Below are 22488 nucleotides of genomic sequence, written 5' to 3'. Positions count from 1 at the left end.
GCTTTTTCTTGTTTCGAGAAGGTGACTGTGTCACTTCGGTTGATTGCATATGGCACTCCTACATATGCCTTGTATGAGTATCTTTGAATGGCTGGAGATTCAATCATAAAGTGCATGAATGTGTTCACTGATACTATAGTGAGAGCACTATTTGCAAGCACCCAATGTTGAGGGCATAGTGAGGCTTCTAATGATGAATGCATCAAGAGGTTGCCCTAGGATGTCGAGTGTTGATTGTATGCATTGGAGATGGAAGAGCCTTGCAGCTTGGCACTATTGATTCATTGGGCATTGCCATGATCTAACAATTATTTCAAAAAGCGGTCGCCTATCAGGATTTGTGGATTTGACATTGCTACTTTGTGTTGTCTTGATCTCATAGTTGACATTAATGCATTGCACATGTCTCAAATGTTAGCAAGGATAGCAGGTGGTACTTCTACACTGTTGACACCAGATTTTAGCATGGTACGAAATGCAATTAAGATGGTCTCAAACGGAGAATTGATCTACATGAAAATGTTCTGTATTATCAATATAAACACCTTTGAAGTTTGGGACATCGCCATCCGATCTCATCTCGAAGGCCGAATTTGTGTTTGAAATACTGAAATTTTGTATCCAGAGCACTGTTCGGCCGATTAATCCTCAAGGACGGCCTCAAATGAGAAAACTTTCTACATGAATTGTCTTCCTCTCATCGAAATGGTCGATTTGGGTATAAAAATCGTCTTAATACAAAGTCGTATGTAAAAGTTAGAGCAAGCAAAAAGTCGTCCACCCAATCAGACATTGTGTCGGATAGGTAGGGCCACCAATTGGTTATATTGCACGAGCGTTTCGGCCCACAAGACGACGTTGAATCGAAAAATGTTCAACACGGGAGTTGTTTGTCTCGTCGAAACGGTCAAATTAGTTTTTGGGCTCATCTTCATCCGACGTCGTTTGTGGCCTGTGGGACCTAACAACCGAACTGTTATCCCAGACTTACCTAAATCCGAGTTCGGTTAATTTTGGAAAGATTTGGACGTGATTTGGAGTCATTTTCTTGTACATGAAGCCCATCCGCCTCTTATATTGACAAGAGGTGACAGACGATTGAACAACACACAACCGATCAATTTGTTTGCTACTTTTTATTTTTTATCTTTTCTCCTTAACCCTAGTTCTTCTTATTCTCGTTCTTCGTTTGCAGGACGACGAACCTCGAGGCCCTAGGGGCGATCAGGTCGACCTAGGGCAGCCCTTAGCCGCCCCATGACCTGACGGGGCCCTCCCGGGCGGGTGGGGTTTCTGGTGTACAAAAGCGCTCACCGAATTGCTTGCGTACCATGCTTCCGGACGGGTCTCCTTCGACACGAGCTGCAGTGCATCACCCCCGACGCCGAGGGTACACGGTGACGTGTTCGTGTGCGAACACACTTTTTGGCGACTCCGCTGGGGAAGAGGCTCCGAACAGTCTCCAGCCCGTTCTTGCTACAAAGAGATTGTCATCTAGGGTTTGCAATCTACAAAGGTAATATGAATACCCAATTCCCTACTGTAGATGCAAATAATTTATATGGTGTTACTAGATCGTTCAGTGAGTATACTCTATAGGTCAGCCCTAATTTTTTCAATCATGCATCTAATTATGTGCAAAGGCCGATTCAAAGTAATTTACATGCTTCAACTTCTTATGATACTAGTAAGATGCACCATATGTACTCCAACTCTCATGCATCGGCAACCCCACAAATCCTTATTCCGATGAACGACATGATGAGTTTGGCTGATCAAGTTGAAATACCTCGTGTAGGAACTTCCAATAGCATGCGGCAAAGTGTTTCACCTTTTTATTCATCGGCAACTAATTTGCAATATACTAGTTCAACCATGCCGATGGATGGGAGAATTGGCCATGCTATTACTAGCTATTCAGATAGTTACTCTCAACCATCATATGCTACACCTCTTATTAGTAATTTTCAGCACCGTACGCAACTGTAGATGTTCATAATTCGGCCCCACACCTTCATGGTCATAACCGAATAAGTGAAAATTTTGCAGGAACACACATGCCTTCATCTAATATTGTAGCATATAATGCATGCTTTACGCAATTCAAGAATTTCGGCAACACTCACAAATCGTTGCCGAAAGAATCTGAAAGTATTATGGAGTAATCCCTTCCAAAAGCGGTTGTGGCTGCGTTAAAAAAGAGTTTGGCACAAAACAAGAGGATTAGTGCTCTTTGCCTTGAACAATATGAAAAGGGGTCGTTTCCAGATTATGCTACAATAAAGGCTAGAGTTTTGCAAGGAGATGAAACTTCATCAATTGATAGAATTGGCAAAAGAACATATGGTTTTACAACAATGCATATGCCTTCACCTAGTACTACATCATATTATACACCCCTACACAATTGCAAAGTTTCAGAAATAGCCATGTGTCATTGCCTAAAGAATCTAAAAGCATTGGGGGGCAATCATATCTGGATAGGGCTGGACCAAAAGCTCGTTGCTCGCGAGTTTAAAGAGCGCTCGATAGTTCGGCTCGTTAAGCTCGTAGCTCGCTTCTTAATGAACAGAGCCAATCATTGATTTCAGCTCGTTAAGCTTAACGAGCTTAACGAGCGAGCTGACGAGTTTCATGAGTAGCTCGTTAAGCTCGTTAGTAAGAACATAACACATATTTTCATCTTATGTGACGAACTTTCTGTAGCACCTCAGTTCATCTATTTAATCTAATCGACATATGAGGCAACAAACTACTGCATTTCTTTTTATAGTCACCATATTTCATCTTCAAAACCATATCTACACATTCATCATGTATATCGTAACACATTATAATCTGTTAACGAGCGCTCGCGAGCTTAATGAGCTTCAAACGAGCCGAGCCGAGCAGGGTTTTCTGCTTGTTAATCTTAATGAGCTTAACGAGCCGAGCCTTAACGAGCACGAGCTTAACGAGTACGAGCTTAACGAGCCGAGCTGCTCGTTAATCCACCCCTATATCCGGAGTGGGCTGAAATTGAGAAAAAGCTTAAAGCCGATTTTGTCGCTCGCCGCCAGAAACAAATAGAAAAAGAATTGACTCAGATAAAAGAAGTATTGCCAATTGGTAGTATCAATGAAAAGAAGGATGATTCGGAACATGAAAGTGCTTCGATTGAAAAAGCCTAATCAAGTAGTATATATTTCGAATCCATCAAATCCAAAGAGGCAAGTATTATTGAGAAAGGGCATGGAAAGCATGGCAAAACGACCATTGAAAGATCGAGGATGTCGCCTAGAGGGGGGGGGGGTGAATAGGCGCTTTAAAATAATTATGGTTTAGGCTTGAACAAATGCGGAATAAACCTAGCGGTTAATTTGTCAAGCACAAAACCTACAACAACTAGGCTCACCTATGTGCACCAACAACTTATGCTAAGCAAGATAAACACCTAGGTGATAGCAAGATATATGAGAAGAAACAATATGGCTATCACAAAGTAAAGGGCTCGGGTAAGAGATAATCGAGGCACGCGGAGACGACGATGTATCCCGAAGTTCACACCCTTGCGGATCCTAATCTCTGTTTGGAGTGGTGTGGAAGCACAATGCCCCCCAAGAAGCCACTAGGGCCACCGTAATCTCCTCACGCCCTCGCATAATGCAAGATGTCGTGATTCCACTAAGGGACCCTTGAGGGCGGTCACCGAACCCGTACAAATGGCAACCCTTGGGGGCGGTCACCGAACCCGTACACTTTGGCAACCCTTGGGGCGGTCACCGGAACCCGTCAAATTGCTCGGGGTGATCTCCACAACCTAATTGGAGACCCCGACGCTTGCCGGAGCTTTACACCACAAAGGTTGAGCTCTGAACACCACCAACCGTCTAGGGCGCCCAAGCACCCAAGAGGAACAAGCTCAAGGGTACCAAGCACCCAAGAGTAATAAGCTTCTCAACTTGTAACTTCCACGTATCACCGTGGAGAACTCAAATCGATGTAACAAATGCAATGGAAAGGGCACACAGAGTGCCCAAGTCCTTCTCTCCCAAATCCCATCAAAGCAACTAATGCTAGGGAGAAAAATGAGAGGAAGAACAAGAAGGAGAACATCAAGATCTAGATCCAAGGGGTTCCCCTCACATAGAGGAGAAAGTGATTGGTGGAAATGTGGATCTAGATCTCCTCTCTCTTCCCCCCCCCCAAAACTAGCAAGAATCCATGGAGGGATTGAGAGATAGCAAGCTTGAAGAAGGTCAACAATGGGGGAAGAACACGAGCTCAAAGGATAAGGTTCATTGGGGAAGAAGACCCCCTTTTATAGGTGGGGGAAAATCCAACCGTTATGCTCACAGCCTGCACAGAGCGGTACTACCGCTCATGGGAGCGGTACTACCGCTAGGGCGGTGGAAGCCCTTTGAAAAACAACAACGAGGAGGCAAAGGGCCAGTAGAACCGCCGGAGCTGTACTATCGCTCGTCCTCACGGTACTACCGCTAGGGGTAGCGGTACTACCCTAAGGGCAGCGGTACCAAAAAAATACATCTGTGCCTACCACCCCTGGACTTAATACGAGATTTTGGTCCGGAGCGGAAGTAGCCACGGTAGTGGTCGCGGTAGTAAAAAATTACATCCGCTCCAAGCGGTAGTAGCCGCGGTAGTACCGCTGCAGCCCTTTAAGGACACCAAAACTGCCACAACTTCTGCAAACGGACTTCGAATTCAACGAAACCAAGTTTGTTGGAAAGCTAACGACATGGGCTAACACAATCTTGATAGAAATAACAATAAGAAGCAAATGATAAAAGGACCATAAGAAAAAGGTGAGAACCCTTCCTTGAATAAGACCGGTAAAACCTCCAACACCGAAAACGCAATAGAAGAAGCATATGAAATTCGTTTTCGATGTACTAGAGCTTATCACAAAGATAACCACAAGCTCTAAAACCTAAAAAAAGAGAAAATACAAATAAGAATCAAGAAAGATGATGCGAGGATGCAATGGTTTGAGCTCTCATCGAATGATACGATCAAGGTACTCACTTGAGAGCCCCCTCTTGATAGTACGGCTATCGATCCTATAGCCCAGTGTCCAAACTATCATCATGAGACCGGTAAAATAGAAAACCTATCAAGGGAAAACCTTTGCCTTGCACGAAGTCCACTTGAGCTAGATGATGATGATCTTGACTCCCTCAAGTTGGACCACCTTTCGTGATCGCGTTGGCTCGATGAAGGCTAGTTGATTGCTCCCCCATACTCCACTATGGGTGAGTCACTCTTCGGCAGACCTTCACAAGTCCATTGTCACCATAATGGACGGCAAGCTACAAGCATGATTTCTTCGTGATGCTCCACTTGAACTTGCACAACACTACCTTGATTTGATGTCATCCTCCATGGGTTGTATGTGATCTTCCTCTTGACGCAAGCCCATGGAAGCAAACCTAACCCCACACAGAACTCTCACAAAGACCATGGGTTAGTACACAAAGTGCAATGGACAATGCTTACCAAACCGTGAGATCACTTGATCCCACTTGGTGTATCTTCTACGCTTTGTGTGAAATCTTATCTCTTCATAAAGATGATGTCTTGAAGATACACATGAATGTTCACACAATCTTCTTCAAGACATGCTAGCAATTAGTTCAACACTCACTAGACCAATCTTTGGATAGATCCTTGGATACCACCTTGGTCAACACATAAACTCCTTGAAACCAACAAATGGACTTCAAGAAAAGCCTATGGACAAAACCTACGAATATAACTTAACTCAACGCAACCATTAGTCCATAGAGATTGTCATCAACTACCAAAACCAAACATGGGGGCACCGCATGTTCTTTCAACCATGCTTGACTTATTTTATGTTAATGGAACCAACTTCATGCCCTATGGGTTTCGTGCCATAGAAATTTATGAGCTTCAAGAGCAAGAAAATATAGCGAACAAAGTTAGGTTGACAAAGATCTTCAATGTAATGATGCACTGAATCAAGAAAAAGAGGGCGACAAGTTGTTGGGAAGCCATCCAGAAGCGAAAAACGATATTGTTCAAGTCACACCACCATCATGCTTTCCCAACATATTTGAAGAGGGATGTCTAGCAAGTAATTTACCTGTTTTCAGATTTGGTCACAACTTTAGTGTTGATGCATCTATTAGAAAAATTCTCATAAGTAATTTTGAAAGACCAATGAAGAAGGGTAATTTACTTGTTAGCAATAAAATTGTTATAAAGCATATCGGTCAACCCATTGCGCCATTTATAAAGATCGATAGTGACTTATTGTTGCAGTCAAGGCTTTCCCCATTGCTTTATCTAAAGTTCATATCTAATTGGGTAGCTTTTCTTATTTCTTATTTGGCTTACACTTTTTCTCAATTGAGGCATGTATATTCTAAATATTCTTGTTTCAGAAACATAAAGCCAAGTTTGGATTCTTCTGAGAAAACCGATGCAAGTATAGTTTCTTATTTAAAGACATTGGAGATAGATTGCAAAACACGATGCATGGTCGAATGGGGTAGATACATCCATTTTGCATCATGTTTTCTTACTGTTATTTATGATGTTTTTATACATAGTAATGCTTTTTGGAGTAATTCTTAGGCCTTTTCTCTCATAATTTGCAAGGTACACACAAAGAGGGAGAATTCCGGCATCTGGAAATCTGGACCTGGAAAAGCTACGTTAGGCTACTTATTATGCACAACTCCGAACAAGCTGAAACTTCACGGAGAATTTTCATGGAATATATGATGAATATTGGAGCAAATAAGTACCAGAGGAGGCCCACCAGGTGGGCACAACCCACCTGGGCGCGCCAGGGAGCCCAGGCACGCCCTGGTGGGTTGTGCTCACCCAGGCCCACCTCCGGTGCCCATCTTCTGGTATATAAGTCATTTTGACCTAGAAAAAAAATAAGGAGAGGACTTTCAGGACGGAGCGTCGCCGTCTCGAGGCGGAACTTGGGCAGGAGCACTTTTGCCCTTTGGCGGAGCGATTCCGCCGGGGGAACTTCCCTCCCGGAGGGGGAAATCATCGTCCTCATCATCACCAACAACTCTCCCATCTTGGGGAGGTCAATCTCCATCAACATCTTCAACAGCACCATTTCATCTCAAACCCTAGTTCATCTCTTGTGTTCAATCTTGTTACCGGAACTATAGATTGGTGCTTGTGGGTGACTAGCAGTGTTGATTACATCTTGTAGTTGATTACTATATGGTTTATTTGGTGGAAGATTATATGTTCAGATCCATTATGCTATTTAATACCCCTCTGATCTTGAGCATGATTATCATTTGTGAGTAGTTGCTTTTGTTCTTGAGGTCACGGGAGAAATCATGTTGCAAGTAATCATGTGAACTTGATATGTGTTTGATATTTTGATAGTATGTATGTTGTGATTCCCTTAGTGGTTGATAACCCACAAGTATAGGGGATCGTTTGTAGCCTTTTTCGATAAATAAGAGTGTCGAACCCAACGAGGAGCTAAAGGTAGAACAAATATTCCCTTAATTCTATCGACCACCGATACAACTCTACGCACACTTGACGTTTGCTTTACCGGAAACAAGTATGAAACTATTTGGCAAGAATAAATCTACGAGTACTTTGCGGGAATAAAACTACGAATAAATTGCAAGGTAATAAAAGTGGATATCTTTTGTCAACAAGAAAGTTATTTGTCCCTAGGCAATTGATAACAAGTACCGGTAGTCATTCTTGTGATTTTATATGAGGGAAAGGCATGAGCTAACATACTTTCTCTACTTGGATCATATGCACTTATGATTGGAACTATAGCAAGCATCCGCAACTACTAAAGATCATTAAGGTCGTGAAACCCAACCATAGCATTAAGTATCAAGTCCTCTTTACTCCCATACACCATAGCCCACCTACTCGGGTTTAAGTTTCTGTCACTCCCGCAACCCACCATAAGCGAACCATGAACATATTGCAACACCCTAAACGAGGGCCCCTCACGTTTGTGCGAGACGGAGGGCACCGTAGGACAGCTGTGACGCCCCCGATTTGACCGTACGCTAATCATGCACGCAAATGTGTACGACCAAGATCAGGGACTCACGGGAAGATATCACAACACAACTCTAAAACATAAATAAGTCATACAAGCATCATAATACAAGCCAGGGGCCTCGAGGGCTCGAATACAAATGCTCGATCACAGACGAGTCAGCGGAAGCAACAATATCTGAGTACAGACATAAGTTAAACAAGTTTGCCTTAAGAAGGCTAGCACCAACTGGGATACAGATCGAACGAGGCGCAGGCCTCCTGCCTGGGATCCTCCTAACTACTCCTGATCGTCGTCAGCGGGCTGCACGTAGTAGTAGGCACCTCCAGTGTCGTAGGTGTCGTCGTCGACGGTGGCGTCTGGTTCCTGGACTCCAGCATCTGGTTGTGACAACCAGATAGAAAAGAAAAGGGGGGAAAAGAGGGGAAAAGAGGGAGAGAAGCAACCGTGAGTACTCATCCAAAGTACTCGCAAGCAAGGAGCTACACTACATATGCATGGGTATATGTGTAAAGGGGCATATCAGTGGACTGAACTGCAGAATGCCAGAATAAAAGGGGGATAGCTAGTCCTGTCGAAGACTACGCTTCTGGCCATCTCCATCTTGCAGCATGTAGAAGAGAGTAGATTGAAGTCCTCCAAGTAGTATCGCATAGCATAATCCTACCCGGCAATCCCCTCCTCGTCGCCCTGTTAGAGAGCGATCACCGGGTTGTATCTGGCACTTGGAAGGGTGTATTTTATTCAGTATCCAGTTCTAGTTGTCATAAGGTCAAGGTACAACTCCGGGTCGTCCTTTTACCGAGGGACACGGCTATTCGAATAGATAAACTTCCCTGCAGGGGTGCACCACATAACCCAACACGCTCGATCCCATTTGGCCGGACACACTTTTCTGGGTCATGCCCGGCCTCGTAAGATCAACGCGTCGCAGCCCCACCTAAGCACAACAGAGCGGTCAGCACGCCGGTCTAACCCTATGCGCGCAGGGGTCTGGGCCCATCGCCCTATGCACACCTGCACGTTGCGTACGCGGCCGGAAGCAGACCTAGCCTAGTGGCGTTCCAGTCCAATCCGGCGCGCGCCACTCAGTCGCTGACGTCAAGAAGGCTTCGGCTGATACCACGACGCCGGGATACCCATAACTACTCCCGCGTAGATGGTTAGTGCGTATAGACCAAATGGCCAGACTCAGATCAAATACCAAGATCTCGTTAAGCGTGTTAAGTATCCGCGAACGCCGACCAGGGCCAGGCCCACCTCTCTCCTAGGTGGTCTCAACCTGCCATGTCGCTCCACCATAAAGTAACAGTCGGGGGCCGTCAGGAACCCAGGCCCACCTCTACCGGGGCGGAGCCACCTGTCCTTTCAGCCCCCTCATCAGAATCACTTGCAGGTACTCCTCGAGCCGACCCGAATTTAGTCACCACAAGTGTCATGTATAATGTATATAGTATATACCCGTGATCACCTCCCAAAGTGATCACGGCCCAGTAGTATAGCATGGCAGACGGACAAGAGTGTAGGGCCACTGATGGAACACTAGCATCCTATACTAAGCAGTAGGATAGCAGGTAAGGGTAACAACTGTAGCAACAATGACAGGCTATGCATCAGGATAGGATTAACGGAAAGCAGTAACATGCTACACTACTCTAATGCAAGCAGTATAGAGAAGAAAAGGCGATATCTGGTGATCAAGGGGGGGGGGCTTGCCTGGTTGCTCTGGCAAGGAGGGGGTTGTCGTCGACGTAGTCGATCACAGGGGCAGCATCGGTCTCGGGGTCTACCGGAGAGAAGAGGGGGAAGAAACAGTAAATATAAAGCAAACATAGCATCACAAAGCATAACGTGGTAATACGACGTGTCGGGTGTGACCTAACGTATGTCTACACGAATAGGTGAAGGGGGAAATTCAACCGGGAATGTTTTCCCGGTTCCGGACCTGTGCCAGACAGATGACCGGAGGGGGAAAGTTCCATGTTCAGCATGCTAGAGGCATGTGACAAACGAACGGACCGCATATTTGGATTCGTTGGATTTTTCTGAGCAACTTTCATATAGAAAACATTTTCATCCGAGCTACGGATTATTTTATATGATTTTTGAAAGATTTAACAATATTCTGGAATTATTTATATTAACAGAAAAGGAATATGACGTCAGCATTGCGTGGGGATGACGTCAGCAGTCAACAGACTCGTTGACCAGGGTCAAACCAGACAGGTGGGTCCAGTGGGACCCACATGTCAGCCTCTGTTAATCTAACAGTAATTTAAACTAAACTAACAGTCTAATTAGAGGGGTGGGCCCCATATGTCAGTGAGTGATTAGTTAATCTAATTATTTTTATCTATAAACCAATTGTTAGACTAATTAACAGAAGGGGGGCCCGCATGTCAGTGGCTGGGGGCCGCCCAGTCAGCACGTTGACCGCGGTCAACAAGTCAAGTGGGGCCCTGGGGCCCGTGTTTAGTGGCTGTGAGATGGGGCCCGAAGGGCCACGTCGGCGGGCGGCGCCGGAGACACGCCGGCGACCATCTCCGCGGCGGAGCATCGCCGGACTTCGCCGGAAAAACGCTACGGGGCACGGGGAGAGGTGCGGCTAGGCGCGTTCGATCGAGCGTCCGACGCCGCATCGATCTACGTCGGTCCCGTGGGCTAACTCGACCGGAGTGGCGCACTACATCGACGGCGGTGTCGACCGTGGCGGACGCCGGTGTTCTGGTGTCATCGCGAACAACGACAGAGGCTGCGACATGCCCAAAAGAGGGGTCCGACGGGGTCCTAGAGGTGCCCGGAGCACGACTACGAGCTCGGTTGAGCACTTTATCGTCGGTAGCGACGGCGACGAGCACCGCGGCGGAGTAAAGCTCGGGTGAAAAATGGAAGTGGCGGCTACGGGCATCTACGAGCAGCGCTGAGAGAGGGGAAAGGAGAGACTGCTCACCGGGGAGGCACACGGAGGCCGCAGGGCGTCGGCAATCGGCGGAGGAGCGCCGGCGACCGTAGGCGCGGAAGAGCTCGATTCCGGGGCTGTGGTGGCACCGAGCTCGAACCCTTGGTCAGAGATGGAGTAGAGGAAGCAGGCGGAGCTGTTGGACTCCTCGGCGAGGCGCGGGGAGCATGGTGGCCGCGTTAATGGTGAACGGCGGCGATGATGGTGTTCGGGCGAGATGGAAAAGCGAGGGAGAGGAGCAGGCGGGGGAGAAAGATCTCGAGGGTTGTCGACGAGGCCTAGGGGACTCGTCCTTATCCCCTCGGTGATGTGGCGGCGTGGGGCGGCGAGCAGGTCAGGCGGGGGCGGCGAGGGGCGTGCGCCCTCGGTCGGTTGAACAGAAGAGGAGGGGGAAGACGACAAGGGGAGGGGGAGGTGCTGGGCCGCTGGACCGATTCGGCCGGCTAGGGTGGGTCGACGGCCAGCTGGGCCGAGGCCCAGCGGGGAGGGGGGTTTCTTTTCCTTTTCTTTTCTATTTTTTATTTGTAGTTTCTTTTATTTTCTTGTTTTACAAAAAAAATTACCACTAGTGCCTAAATTTGTATTTATCAACAAACTACTGTGAGATTAATCCTTAACCCATAATAAAATAGTTTTAGCATTTTATAAATTCAATAGGCATTTGTTTAATTGTTTTCACTATTGTTTTAATTGTTTTAGAGCCTTTAAACATTTTGTCAAAGCTTGGTTTCTCCACCATAATTGCTTACGATTTATTTGTCACTTTTAGAACATTTTAGTTTTGACATTTGAAAAGTTTTATTGTTTGCTATATTTTGAATTGATTTTTGAATCGGTTTTGAACTAACGAAGGATTAGAAACAGCAACAGAGGTGACTTGGCATCATTAGCAGAGTTTTACTGTAGCTTGATTATCCGGGCGTCACAACAGCACCATAAATAAAATATACAAAACCAAGATCACGATTAACCCATAGGACAAAATGGATCTACTCAAACATCATAGGATAACCATAGATCATTGAGAAATAATATATGGAGTTGAGCACCATGTTTAAGTAGAGATTACCGTGGGGAGAAGAGATGTTACACCGCTGCATAGAGGGGGAGAAAGTTGGTGTTGACGGTAGCAAGATTGTTGATGTAGATCGTCGTCCCGATCGTTGCTCCGGCGGCACTCCGGTGCCACCGGGAGAGAGGGGGAGAGAGCACCCCTCCTTATTATTCTTCTTCCTTGGCCTCCCCCCTAGATGGGAGCAGAGTTCCCCCTCTGGTCCATGGCCTCCATGGCGCCGGAGGGGCGGGAGCCCCTCCGAGATTGGATCTCCCTCTCTGTTCTCTTCTGTTTCGCGTTCCCCAGATCTGGCCGAAAACCGTTTCTTATATTCCTGGAGATCCGTAACTCTGATTGCGCTGAGATTGTAACACGATTTTTTTCGAGGTGAGCACAACCCACCACCACCCGTACAGGAAGCCCTTGCGCCCGAAGTAGAGCCCCAACCGACGTACGAGGTGAGCACAACCCGCCACGCCACGCCTGGCTCCGGGACCGCGCCCTAGTGGGTTGTGCCCACCTCGGGCCTCCGTTTACGGTGATTCCAACTCCCAAAAATCACATATATTCCAAAATAATTCTCCGTGAAATTTTATTGCATTTGGACTTCGTTTGATATGGATTTTCTGCGATACAAAAACATGCAAAAAACAGGAACTGGCACTGGGCACTGGATCAATAGGTTAGTCCAATAAATCATATAAAAAGTTGCCAAAAATATGTGAAAGTTGTATAATATTGGCATGCAACAATCAAAAATTATAGATATGACGGAGACGTATCAGTGGTGTCATGTGAACGTCGACTACATGACACTTCACCATATTTGGGCCTAAGCGAATGCATTGTGGAGTAGCAATTAGATGATGGGTTGCGAGAGTGACAGAAACTTAAACCCCAGTTTATGCGCTATTCCGTAAGGGACCAATTGGATCCAAAAGTTTAATGCTATGTGTCGTGGTTTTGTCACGGCAGATGTCCTAGTGAAAGGACTTAGTCGTGGAGCCATCGCGACGGGTTAGCTTAAAGGGGTTAAAGCGGACGAAGGACGCGGAGAGTTTATACTGGTTCGGCCCCTTGCGGTGAAGGTAAAGGCCTAATCCAGTTTATGTGGAATTGCTAGGGTTTCGATGACCAGGGAGCGAATCCGCTATGCCTGGCTCTCGAGTTATTGTTTGTTGTTGTCCCTAAACCACCGCCGGGTCGTCCCTATATATACATAGGTTGACGCCCTCGGTTTACAGAATCCCGAGGCCGGCTCATAAACGTGTTCGGCTTAGTTTCTACAGGCTTTAATCCGCCTTTGGGCCCTGGGCCTTCGTAAGGCGCCACATTCCTTGTCTTCATGGGCTTCAAATATAAATAACTCGTTATGGGGATAACCCGGCCTCTCCCTGCCGGTTTATACCCAGTAGTAATATCCCCAACATTAGGCCCCAGATTGATTTGAACTGGTTCATGTCAATCTTCAACACTTGAGAAAAATTCCTCCTTCAGCACCTTCGCGTAAATCTTGTAAACCGCCATGACGTCATCTTCCAGGATCATGATAAACCGCCATGACGTCACCTGTTATTAAAGATTGCATATATCTCACCTTCATTAATGAGCCTCCGACAATCGAGGCGACAACTCTGTCACATATCCAACCTTTGGGCTTCTCGATTCTCGCGCTTGTCACTTATCCTTTCACCTTTATAAATAAGGCCCGGGGGGGTCCTTTTCATTTTCCCCCCTTGCCTCTTCGTCTTTCTTCTTCCTTGCGCCGACCTGACCGTCACACGCAGCCGTCGTCGTCAAGCTCTGCCCTTGACTTCAACTCCGGCCGCTGCATCAACCTGATCGTACCAGAGAAACGCGGTGCTCCTCCGCTGTTCCATCAGCATCAGTAAGTTTCTCCTTTCCTTGCTCTAGATCCACCATTAGGGTTTCGGTGTTCATCGGAGTTCATCGAAGCTCCGGCGCTATTCTTCCCTGTTCTTCTTAGTAGCATAAATGGCTAGTTTGGATCTGATATTTCTTGTGCGGCCGTAGCCATAGTTCCCTTTTTCCTCATTATAGCATCCCCTTCGTATAGAAAAAACTCATCTGAATCTGATGAACTGTTGAAGCACCTGTATTTTAGGTCTGAATATATTTTGGTTTTCTGACACGCCGCAGATCTGAATTTATCATACCAGTCTGTGAGACCTGTTTTCCCCTTACTTAGCTATTTTAGATCTGTACCTTTCATACCAATATAGGCGGTTTAGCTTTCTAGAAACTGATAATCCGGTAGGTACCATTAGTCCCCTCTTAAACCGCCAATGCACTTATTTTTGTAACTCCTCCAATATCAGACTCCGGTTTAACAAATGCCAGACTCCAGTTTAACAATGTGTATATGCCTCTGTTCTGCTTCTGATCTTGCGTCGCTTTATACTTGTCCGTCATAAATCTTAAACCGGCATTGATCTTTTTCCAGCTTTTCATTGAAATGGCCAAACAATTTTATGCTTGTAACTGGGTCCCTTCCCGGGTTACGGAACTGCAACTAGAGGGATGTGTCGCAACTGCACTTTAGCGAAGAAAGAAGTTATCCAGTGGAGGGTCCCCGGTCCAGAAAATCCTCCTGAGCCCAAGGATGGAGAAGTAGTCGTGTTTGTTGATCACCTGAGCCGAGGGTTTAGCCCTCCCGAATCAAAATTCTTCCGAGATGTACTTGCTAGCTTCCAACTCCACCCTCAAGACATTGGCCCAAACTCTGTGTCCAATGTTTGCCATTTCCAAGTATTTTGCGAGGCTTATCTTCAAGAGGAACCCATAGTTGAACTGTTTAGGGATTTCTTCTATTTAAACCGTCGTACAGAGTTTATAGACGGACCCAACACTGAACTCGGTGGCATGGCTATTCAAAAGAGGAAAGATGTCAGCTTCCCTCACGCCAAGCTTCATAGTCACCCCAAGGACTGGAATCAGACTTGGTTTTATTGCAAAGACACATCTCCAACTGATGAAAATCCTCTGCCGGGTTACCGCCCTCACCGTCTTAGTAACACACATCCCTTTCCTCAGATATTAACTGCAAAGGAAAGGTCCAACTACGCTCCACAACTGTCAAAGGTCAGAGCCTTTATGGCGAACGGTTTAACATGTGTTGATTTTGCTCGCTGTTGGATAACCTGGAGCATTTTGCCCTTAAGCCAGTGCCCCGACTTAATGTGTGAGTACACAGGGAGTTTGAAAGATCCTCAACGACATATTGATATTCAGCTAACAGAAGCTGAAGTTACTGAATCTGTCAAGAAAATACTGAATGAACCGGAAGCTATCTGTAGCCAAACCGGATTAAGTCCCTTCTGCGTTTCCAATAAACCGCCAACTGTAAGAATCACGACTTTTTGTTTTAGCTTGCTCCTTTTTTAATATTGTCTCAAAATTTTATCCATCTTTGACAGGGCGATGATCCGTTCTGGAAGAAAAAACCCCAGGATAAACCGGCAAAAACACCTCGCCCGAAGACCAAGGTTACCAAAAAAACTGCCAAGAAGAGGACCACTGAGTCCTCTGAACCAAATGCTGATGCTGATCTGGCTAATCCGGATTCAGAGGTAGAACTTGACTCTCTTGGTTCTTTTTTCATACACCTCATTGACAATGACTATTATCAGGACGACGCTGAAGGAAGCCAAGCTGAGGATCCTCCGGTTCAGATCCTCTGCCAACACAAAAAATCCGTCAAGCAAACCGGAAAGTAAAATTTTCTCACCCCCTAGCTCACTTGGATCCAAACTTTCTTTTGAAGAAGCAGCAACACGAAGCGCGTCGCACAACCCGGCACAGTGGCCAGGTAGTTACCTCAGCCGGTTTACCGAACACTCCAGTTCAGAAATGTCTATCAGAGGTCTCTTATATTCTTGACACTTTTTGCCCCAAGGCGGGTTGTTTCCGACAGCCTCTTAATCCGTCTGATTCAAATTATCAGGGCACACCTCATTCATCTTCTGGCGAGTCAATGGCCACACAACTTCCACCCCTCAAGATAGTTCCTGGGTGAGTTATGTTTTGATTTTATCCTTACTACATTATATCTGTCCGATTTATTGATCTTCATGTTTGTTTGCAGCGCCAAGCCTAGACCCAGCAAGAAGGCCCGGTTAAATAAACTGGCGGACGATAATGTAGTTATTGAATCGGAAAAAACTCCAGACCCAGAAGGAACAAATGCTGATGCCATGCTTGATGATCCGCCACCACAAGATCATGACTTCTTTGCTGAGAAGTAGAAGCTGATACAATGGGCCATGCTGATGAACCGACAAGCCCGATCCGAACTGATGATAAACGTCCAGCCCAGCTAAGGCTGCTGATAAACCGTCCACTCCATCGAAGGCTGCTGATGACAAGGAGGATGACATTATGATTACTGGCTTCGGCCACACCGCCCCTGGCAATCCTGTTGCCTTGTCAAAGCATAATGCCAAGGACGAGCTTTCTGCTATGGGCAAAGGCAAGTGGAATGCCGATTTATCAAGCTATGCTCATCTCAATGCCCAAGATATTCATTCTGGCTTCTTGAACCATCTATACACAAGCCGCGACTATGAAGCCGGCTTAGTAAATCTGATGAAGGAGCCATATGAGGTAACTACATAACTGTTTCTCTCTTATGTTCAATTTCAAATATCAACTCCAGTAGCCCCAAGGGCCGGTTTATGATGTCAATCTAAACCGGGACTTTGCAATATTTCAACTTTGCATGCTTAGCCTCCAAGGGCCGGGTTACCTTTTCAAGATGAACCGGTACTTTAGAATTGTAATATTGTAACTTTCGCCAGTATAGTCCCCAAGGGCCGGTTTAACTTAGGAAGATGAACCGGGACTTTTTAGAAAAAATACCCATAATTTTACTTTGAGCAATCATACATTAGCCCCCAAGTGCCAAGAATAATACTTGTATTATGCTTGGGACTTGTAGAAATTTCTGATAACGAGCAAATAGGCATTAGCCCCCAAGTATCAGTTGTATAACTTGTTATGCGCTTGGTACTTCAAATATGTACTGCCAACTCATGATATGTCTGTGTCTTATAGGCTGAGCTGAGCAAAAAGGAAGCTCAAACCGCTGATCTGCAAGAAAACATCAAGTCCCAGCAAGCAGAAACCTCCAAAGCGAAAGATGAGCTGACCAGTGCCTTAGCCGCCATGGAAAAGCTGAAGGAGGGTTTCAATAAGGAGCGGGCGGATTGGGACATAGAAAAATCCGCATTGCAAAAAAGAGCCGAGGATGCAGAGGCAGCCCTTAAACCAGTGGCGGAAGAACTGACTGGTCTAAAGCGGCAGATCAATGCTATGACCACTGCTGTATTTGGTAAGTCTCCTTGCTTTAAATTTTCAACATAACATCCCATACGTTGCCGGTTTACTGATGTTTTGTAATGATGCAGGGACTCGCATTACCCATCTGGGTTCTGACATGCAGAAGAAGTTGAAGGCTGCCTATACTCTTATAGAGCAATTATGTACTGGCGCACAACGGATCATCTGCACTGCTTCTCACAACAAGCCGCCCCAACTATTATCAAGGAGACCTTAGAAAGGTTGTCAATGCTGCCTGCCCGGGTAGAAGAGCTAAAAAGATCTGCTGCAAGGGCTGGTGCTCTGACCGCGCTAACCCGGGCAAAAGCATGGGTGCCTGATCTTGATCCGGTGGATGTGGGTAAAGGTTATCCGAGCTTAAAAGAAGACGGATCAGAATTTGGCAATGATGACCTCCGAGCCATAAACCGGGAAGTACGTTCACTAACTTGCCAATTGGCTGAAGAAGCTGATCTTTCACATTACCAGGCGAGTTATGACGTCAACAACAAACGGGTTGCTGCACCAACTCCTGAGGCTCAAAATCTTATCCCGCCAATTCGTAAGCACACCTATGCCCCTGAAGTTGAACCGTCCACACTTATAAGCGATGAAGCTGTACTCCAAGCCCTAACTGGGATCGATTGGGCAACCATTGACTTCCAGCTGCTGGGTAGAGAAGAGGAGGATGAACCGGCGCAAGATGATCCGCAACCGTCAAGTCAGCCTGGTGATGAGTCATGATCCATAGGCCGGTTTAGCCTTCTGCATACTGCAACACTTGTTGAAAACAATTATTCTTTTGGGCACTGAAACGCCTTGTAATAGGCTAGTTCAAACACTTGGTCTGCTATGCCATCATGCATATTTATTTTGCCTGATACTTGTTAATCCGCATGCTTAAGATATGTGACGTTCATAATCCGTAGCTGCTCCTGCATACAAGAAGTTGAAAGTGTCCTGGCGGTTTACCGTCAGACGGGTCATGATGCCCAAATACCTAGCCAGGGTTTATAACCAAGGCTTTTAAAAGATAATCAAATATGAAAATAAATGATACATGTGACATTGCATTACATCGTTGGTTGACCAACTTGTGTAGTAAGGGTGATAACCCTAATCATGAGTACTGATAACTCCCTCCATATTGTGCCGGCTTATGATAAAACCGTACCGTGTTGTGATAAACACCGGATTATCCATATATAACACTGGCGACTTATAGTCGACACCAGACCGGGTTAATAAGCGCCAGATTATAACCGATCATGTACTGACAACTTGTAGTTGAAAGCCGAGCCGGGTTAATGAACGCCGGTTTATCAAAAAACATTATAAATCTCATCAAAGGAGAAAAAACTTGGCAAATAAAAGCATATGAAAACTTGTAGTCGAGGCTTTTCATGGGCTGCCAAGCCCAAAATCGAGGCTTTTCATGGGCTGCCAGGCCACTGAGTTAAACCATTTTACAAAGCCTTTTAAGATGGACCTCAATCTTTAACCAATCGTCATTTTAACTTTGACAAGTTCAGGGTCTATGAGATTGACTTGTCAAAAGTTCGGCGGGTCATACCAGGTTTACCTGGACGGAGTGGCTTACTTAAAAAGGCAGGATAACCTGGGGTTTTAGGTGAATACACCTGGCTTCCAAGCCGTGGCTTGATAGCCTATTACAAGTGTAGATTCTTTGTTCATTGTGAAGCAAAGAATCCCCAAGTAATATTTTGAGCTGTGCTCAGTGGGTGCCTATGTTTGAGTTGTGCTTTTGCAACACTCTCTTTGGCCCCTAAGTAATTTTCTTTTGACCTTGAGCCGATCAAGAGGTGTAGCTATGGTTCGAATACGACCAAGCCCCCAAGTGATTTTCCTGGTGGCCTTGCACCGATCAAGAGGTGTAGCTATGGTTCGAATATGACCAAGCCCCCAAGTGATTTTTATATATGGCTTTATAAGCTGAATCAAGGGATAAACCGGACTCCGCTTTATAAACAAAAGCCCCCATGTAACCACACATGATGTAAGAAAAACAACAGATACCCCGCTTTAGCTGAGGCTCCGGTTTATTATATTGATCATAATATATACATTGTCATAACTATGTACATGAGCAGAGCCTGTGGCTCAAGTATAGTAAGGCCAAAGATGAGCGATATTCCACGGCCGGTGGGTCTCCTCCTCCGATTTACGTGAGTCTTTGTGCTCTCGAACATCTATAAGGTAGTATGACCCATTATGCAGATTCTTGCTGACCACAAAGGGTCCTTCCCACGGCGGGGATAACTTGTGCATATCAGTCTGATCCTGGATGAGTCGGAGCACCAGATCGCCTTCTTGAAAAGTTCTGGTTCTAACCCGGTGGCTGTGATAATGAACGCAGATCTTGCTGATAAATCGCCGAACAGGCTGCTGCAATGTCACGCTCCTCATCTAACAGGTCAAGTGCTTCCCGTCGTGCCTTCTCATTGTCAGCTTCGACATAAGCCGCCACACGAGGCGAGTCATGACAGATGTCACTAGGGAGAACCGCCTCTGCTCCGTAAACCATGAAAAAGGCGTGTAACCCGTAGATCTGTTGGGTGTGGTATTGATGCTCCATAACACAGAAGGTAACTCCTCCACCCAACAACCCGGCGTCCGTTGCAAAGGAACCATGAGCCGGGGTTTTATGCCTCTCAAGATCTCTTGATTGGCTCTCTCCGCTTGACCATTAGACTAGGGGTGAGCCACTGATGGTACGTCAAGCCGGATGTGCTCACGTTGACAAAATTCTTTCATAGCACCCTTGGACAGATTAGTGCCATTATCAGTTATGATGCTGTGTGGAAAACCAAACCGGAAAATCACCTTCTTGATGAATTGAACCGCCGTGGCTGCATCACACTTACTGACTGGCTCTCCTTCCACCCACTTAGTGAACTTGTCAACTGCCACCAATAGGTGGGTCTTCTTATCCTTGGATCTCTTAAAGGGCCCGACCATATCCAGCCCCCAAGTTGCAAATGGCCAAGTGATTGGAATCATCCTCAATTCTTGAGCCGCTACATGAGCGCGTCGCGAGAATTTTTGACAGCCATCACACCTTTTGACCAAGTCCTCAGCATCGGCATGAGCCGTCAGCCAATAAAGACCGTGACGAAAAGCCTTGGCTACCAGAGACTTTGAACCGGCGTGGTGACCACAATCTCCTTCGTGGATCTCACGCAAAATCTCACGGCCTTCTTCAGGAGACACGCAACGCTGAAACACCCCTGTCACACTGCAATGATGTAACTCTCCATTGACAATAGTCATGGACTTGGACCGCCGGATTATCTGCCTGGCCAAGGTTTCATCCTCCGGTAACTCGCCCCAGTTCATATATGCCAAATATGGGACCGTCCAATCTGGGATGACATGAAGAGCCGCCACCAACTGAGCCTCCGGATCAGGAACAGCCAAATCCTCCTCTGTAGGAAGCTTGACCGACGGATTATGTAGCACATCCAGAAAGACGTTGGGTGGAACCGGTTTATGTTGGGAACCCAAGCGACTTAAAGCGTCTGCCGCTTCGTTCTTCCGCCGGTCCACATGATCAACCTGATAACCTTTGAAGTGACCAGCAACAATATCCACCTCTCGACGATATGCTACCATGAGTGGGTCCTTGGAATCCCAAGTACCAAACACTTGTTGAGCCACCAGGTCCGAGTCACCGAAGCACTTAACCCGGCTTACATTCATCTCCTTAGCCATCCGAAGACCGTGGAGTAAAGCCTCATATTCAGCTGCATTGTTAGTGCAAGGGAACATTAAACGGAGAACATAACAAAACTTATCACCTCGCGGGGAAGTTAATACGACTCTAGCCCCCGAGCCCTCCAATTGCCTGGACCCATCGAAATGAATAGTCCAATAAGTATGATCCGGCTTCTCTTCTGGCGCCTGTAACTCTGTCCAGTCATTGATGAAGTCCACAAGTGCCTGAGATTTGATCGTCGTCCGAGGCATATATTTTAACCCGTGAGGCCCAAGCTCAATAGCCCACTTGGCAACCTGGCCAGTTGCTTCTCTGTTCTGGATTGTATCCCCCAAAGGAGCAGAACTGACCACAGTGATAGGATGGCCCTGGAAATATTTCTTAAGCTTCCGGCTCGCCATAAAAATTCCGTACACCAGCTTCTGCCAATGTGGGTACCTCTGCTTGGACTCAATAAGTACCTCACTGATATAATAAACCGGCCGTTGAACCAGATGCTCCTTTCCGGCCTCCTTGCGTTCCACCACAATAGCCACGCTAACAGCTCGGGCATTAGCAGCCACATATAACAACAAGGTCTCTTTATCAACAGGAGCAGCAAGGACCGGCGGCTCGGCCAGCTGCCGCTTCAAGTCCTCAAACGCTTCATTGGCGGCATTACTCCAGACGAAGTCATCCGTCTTCTTCAGCATCTGATATAAAGGAATGGCCTTCTCCCCAAGGTGACTGATAAACCGGCTCAAGGCTGCAATCCGGCCTGCCAGACGTTGAACATCATTAATACACTTCCGTTTAGCCAAAGAAGTTATAGCCTTGATTTTCTCCGGATTAGCTTCAATGCCCCTGTTAGACACCAGAAAGCCCAAGAGTTTGCCTGCCGGTACACCAAAGACACACTTGGCCGGATTAAGCATCATTTTATAAACCCGGAGGTTGTCAAAGGTCTCCTTCAAGTCATCTATCAATGTCTCCTCCTTTCTGGATTTCACCACAATATCATCCACATAAGCATGAACATTGCGTCCGATCTGATTATGAAGACAATTCTGCACACATCACTGATAAGTCGCCTGGGCACTCTTGAGCCCAAAAGGCATAGACACATAGCAGAAGGCTCCAAAGGGAGTTATAAAAGTTGTCTTCTCCTGGTCCTTAACTGCCATTTTGATCTGATGGTAACCAGAGTATGCATCCAGAAAGCTCAAACGCTCACAACCCGCCGTAGCATCAATGATCTGATCAATACGAGGGAGAGCAAAAGGATCTGCTGGACAAGCCTTGTTCAAATCTGTGTAATCCACACACATACGCCAAGTGCCGTTCTTCTTAAGTACCAGCACCAGATTAGCCAACCACTCAGGATGAAA

The sequence above is a fragment of the Aegilops tauschii genome, chromosome 3 (genome assembly GCF_002575655.3).
Source record: "Aegilops tauschii subsp. strangulata cultivar AL8/78 chromosome 3, Aet v6.0, whole genome shotgun sequence".
Lineage (NCBI taxonomy): Eukaryota > Viridiplantae > Streptophyta > Magnoliopsida > Poales > Poaceae > Aegilops > Aegilops tauschii.
This window is presented reverse-complemented; position numbering follows the sequence as displayed.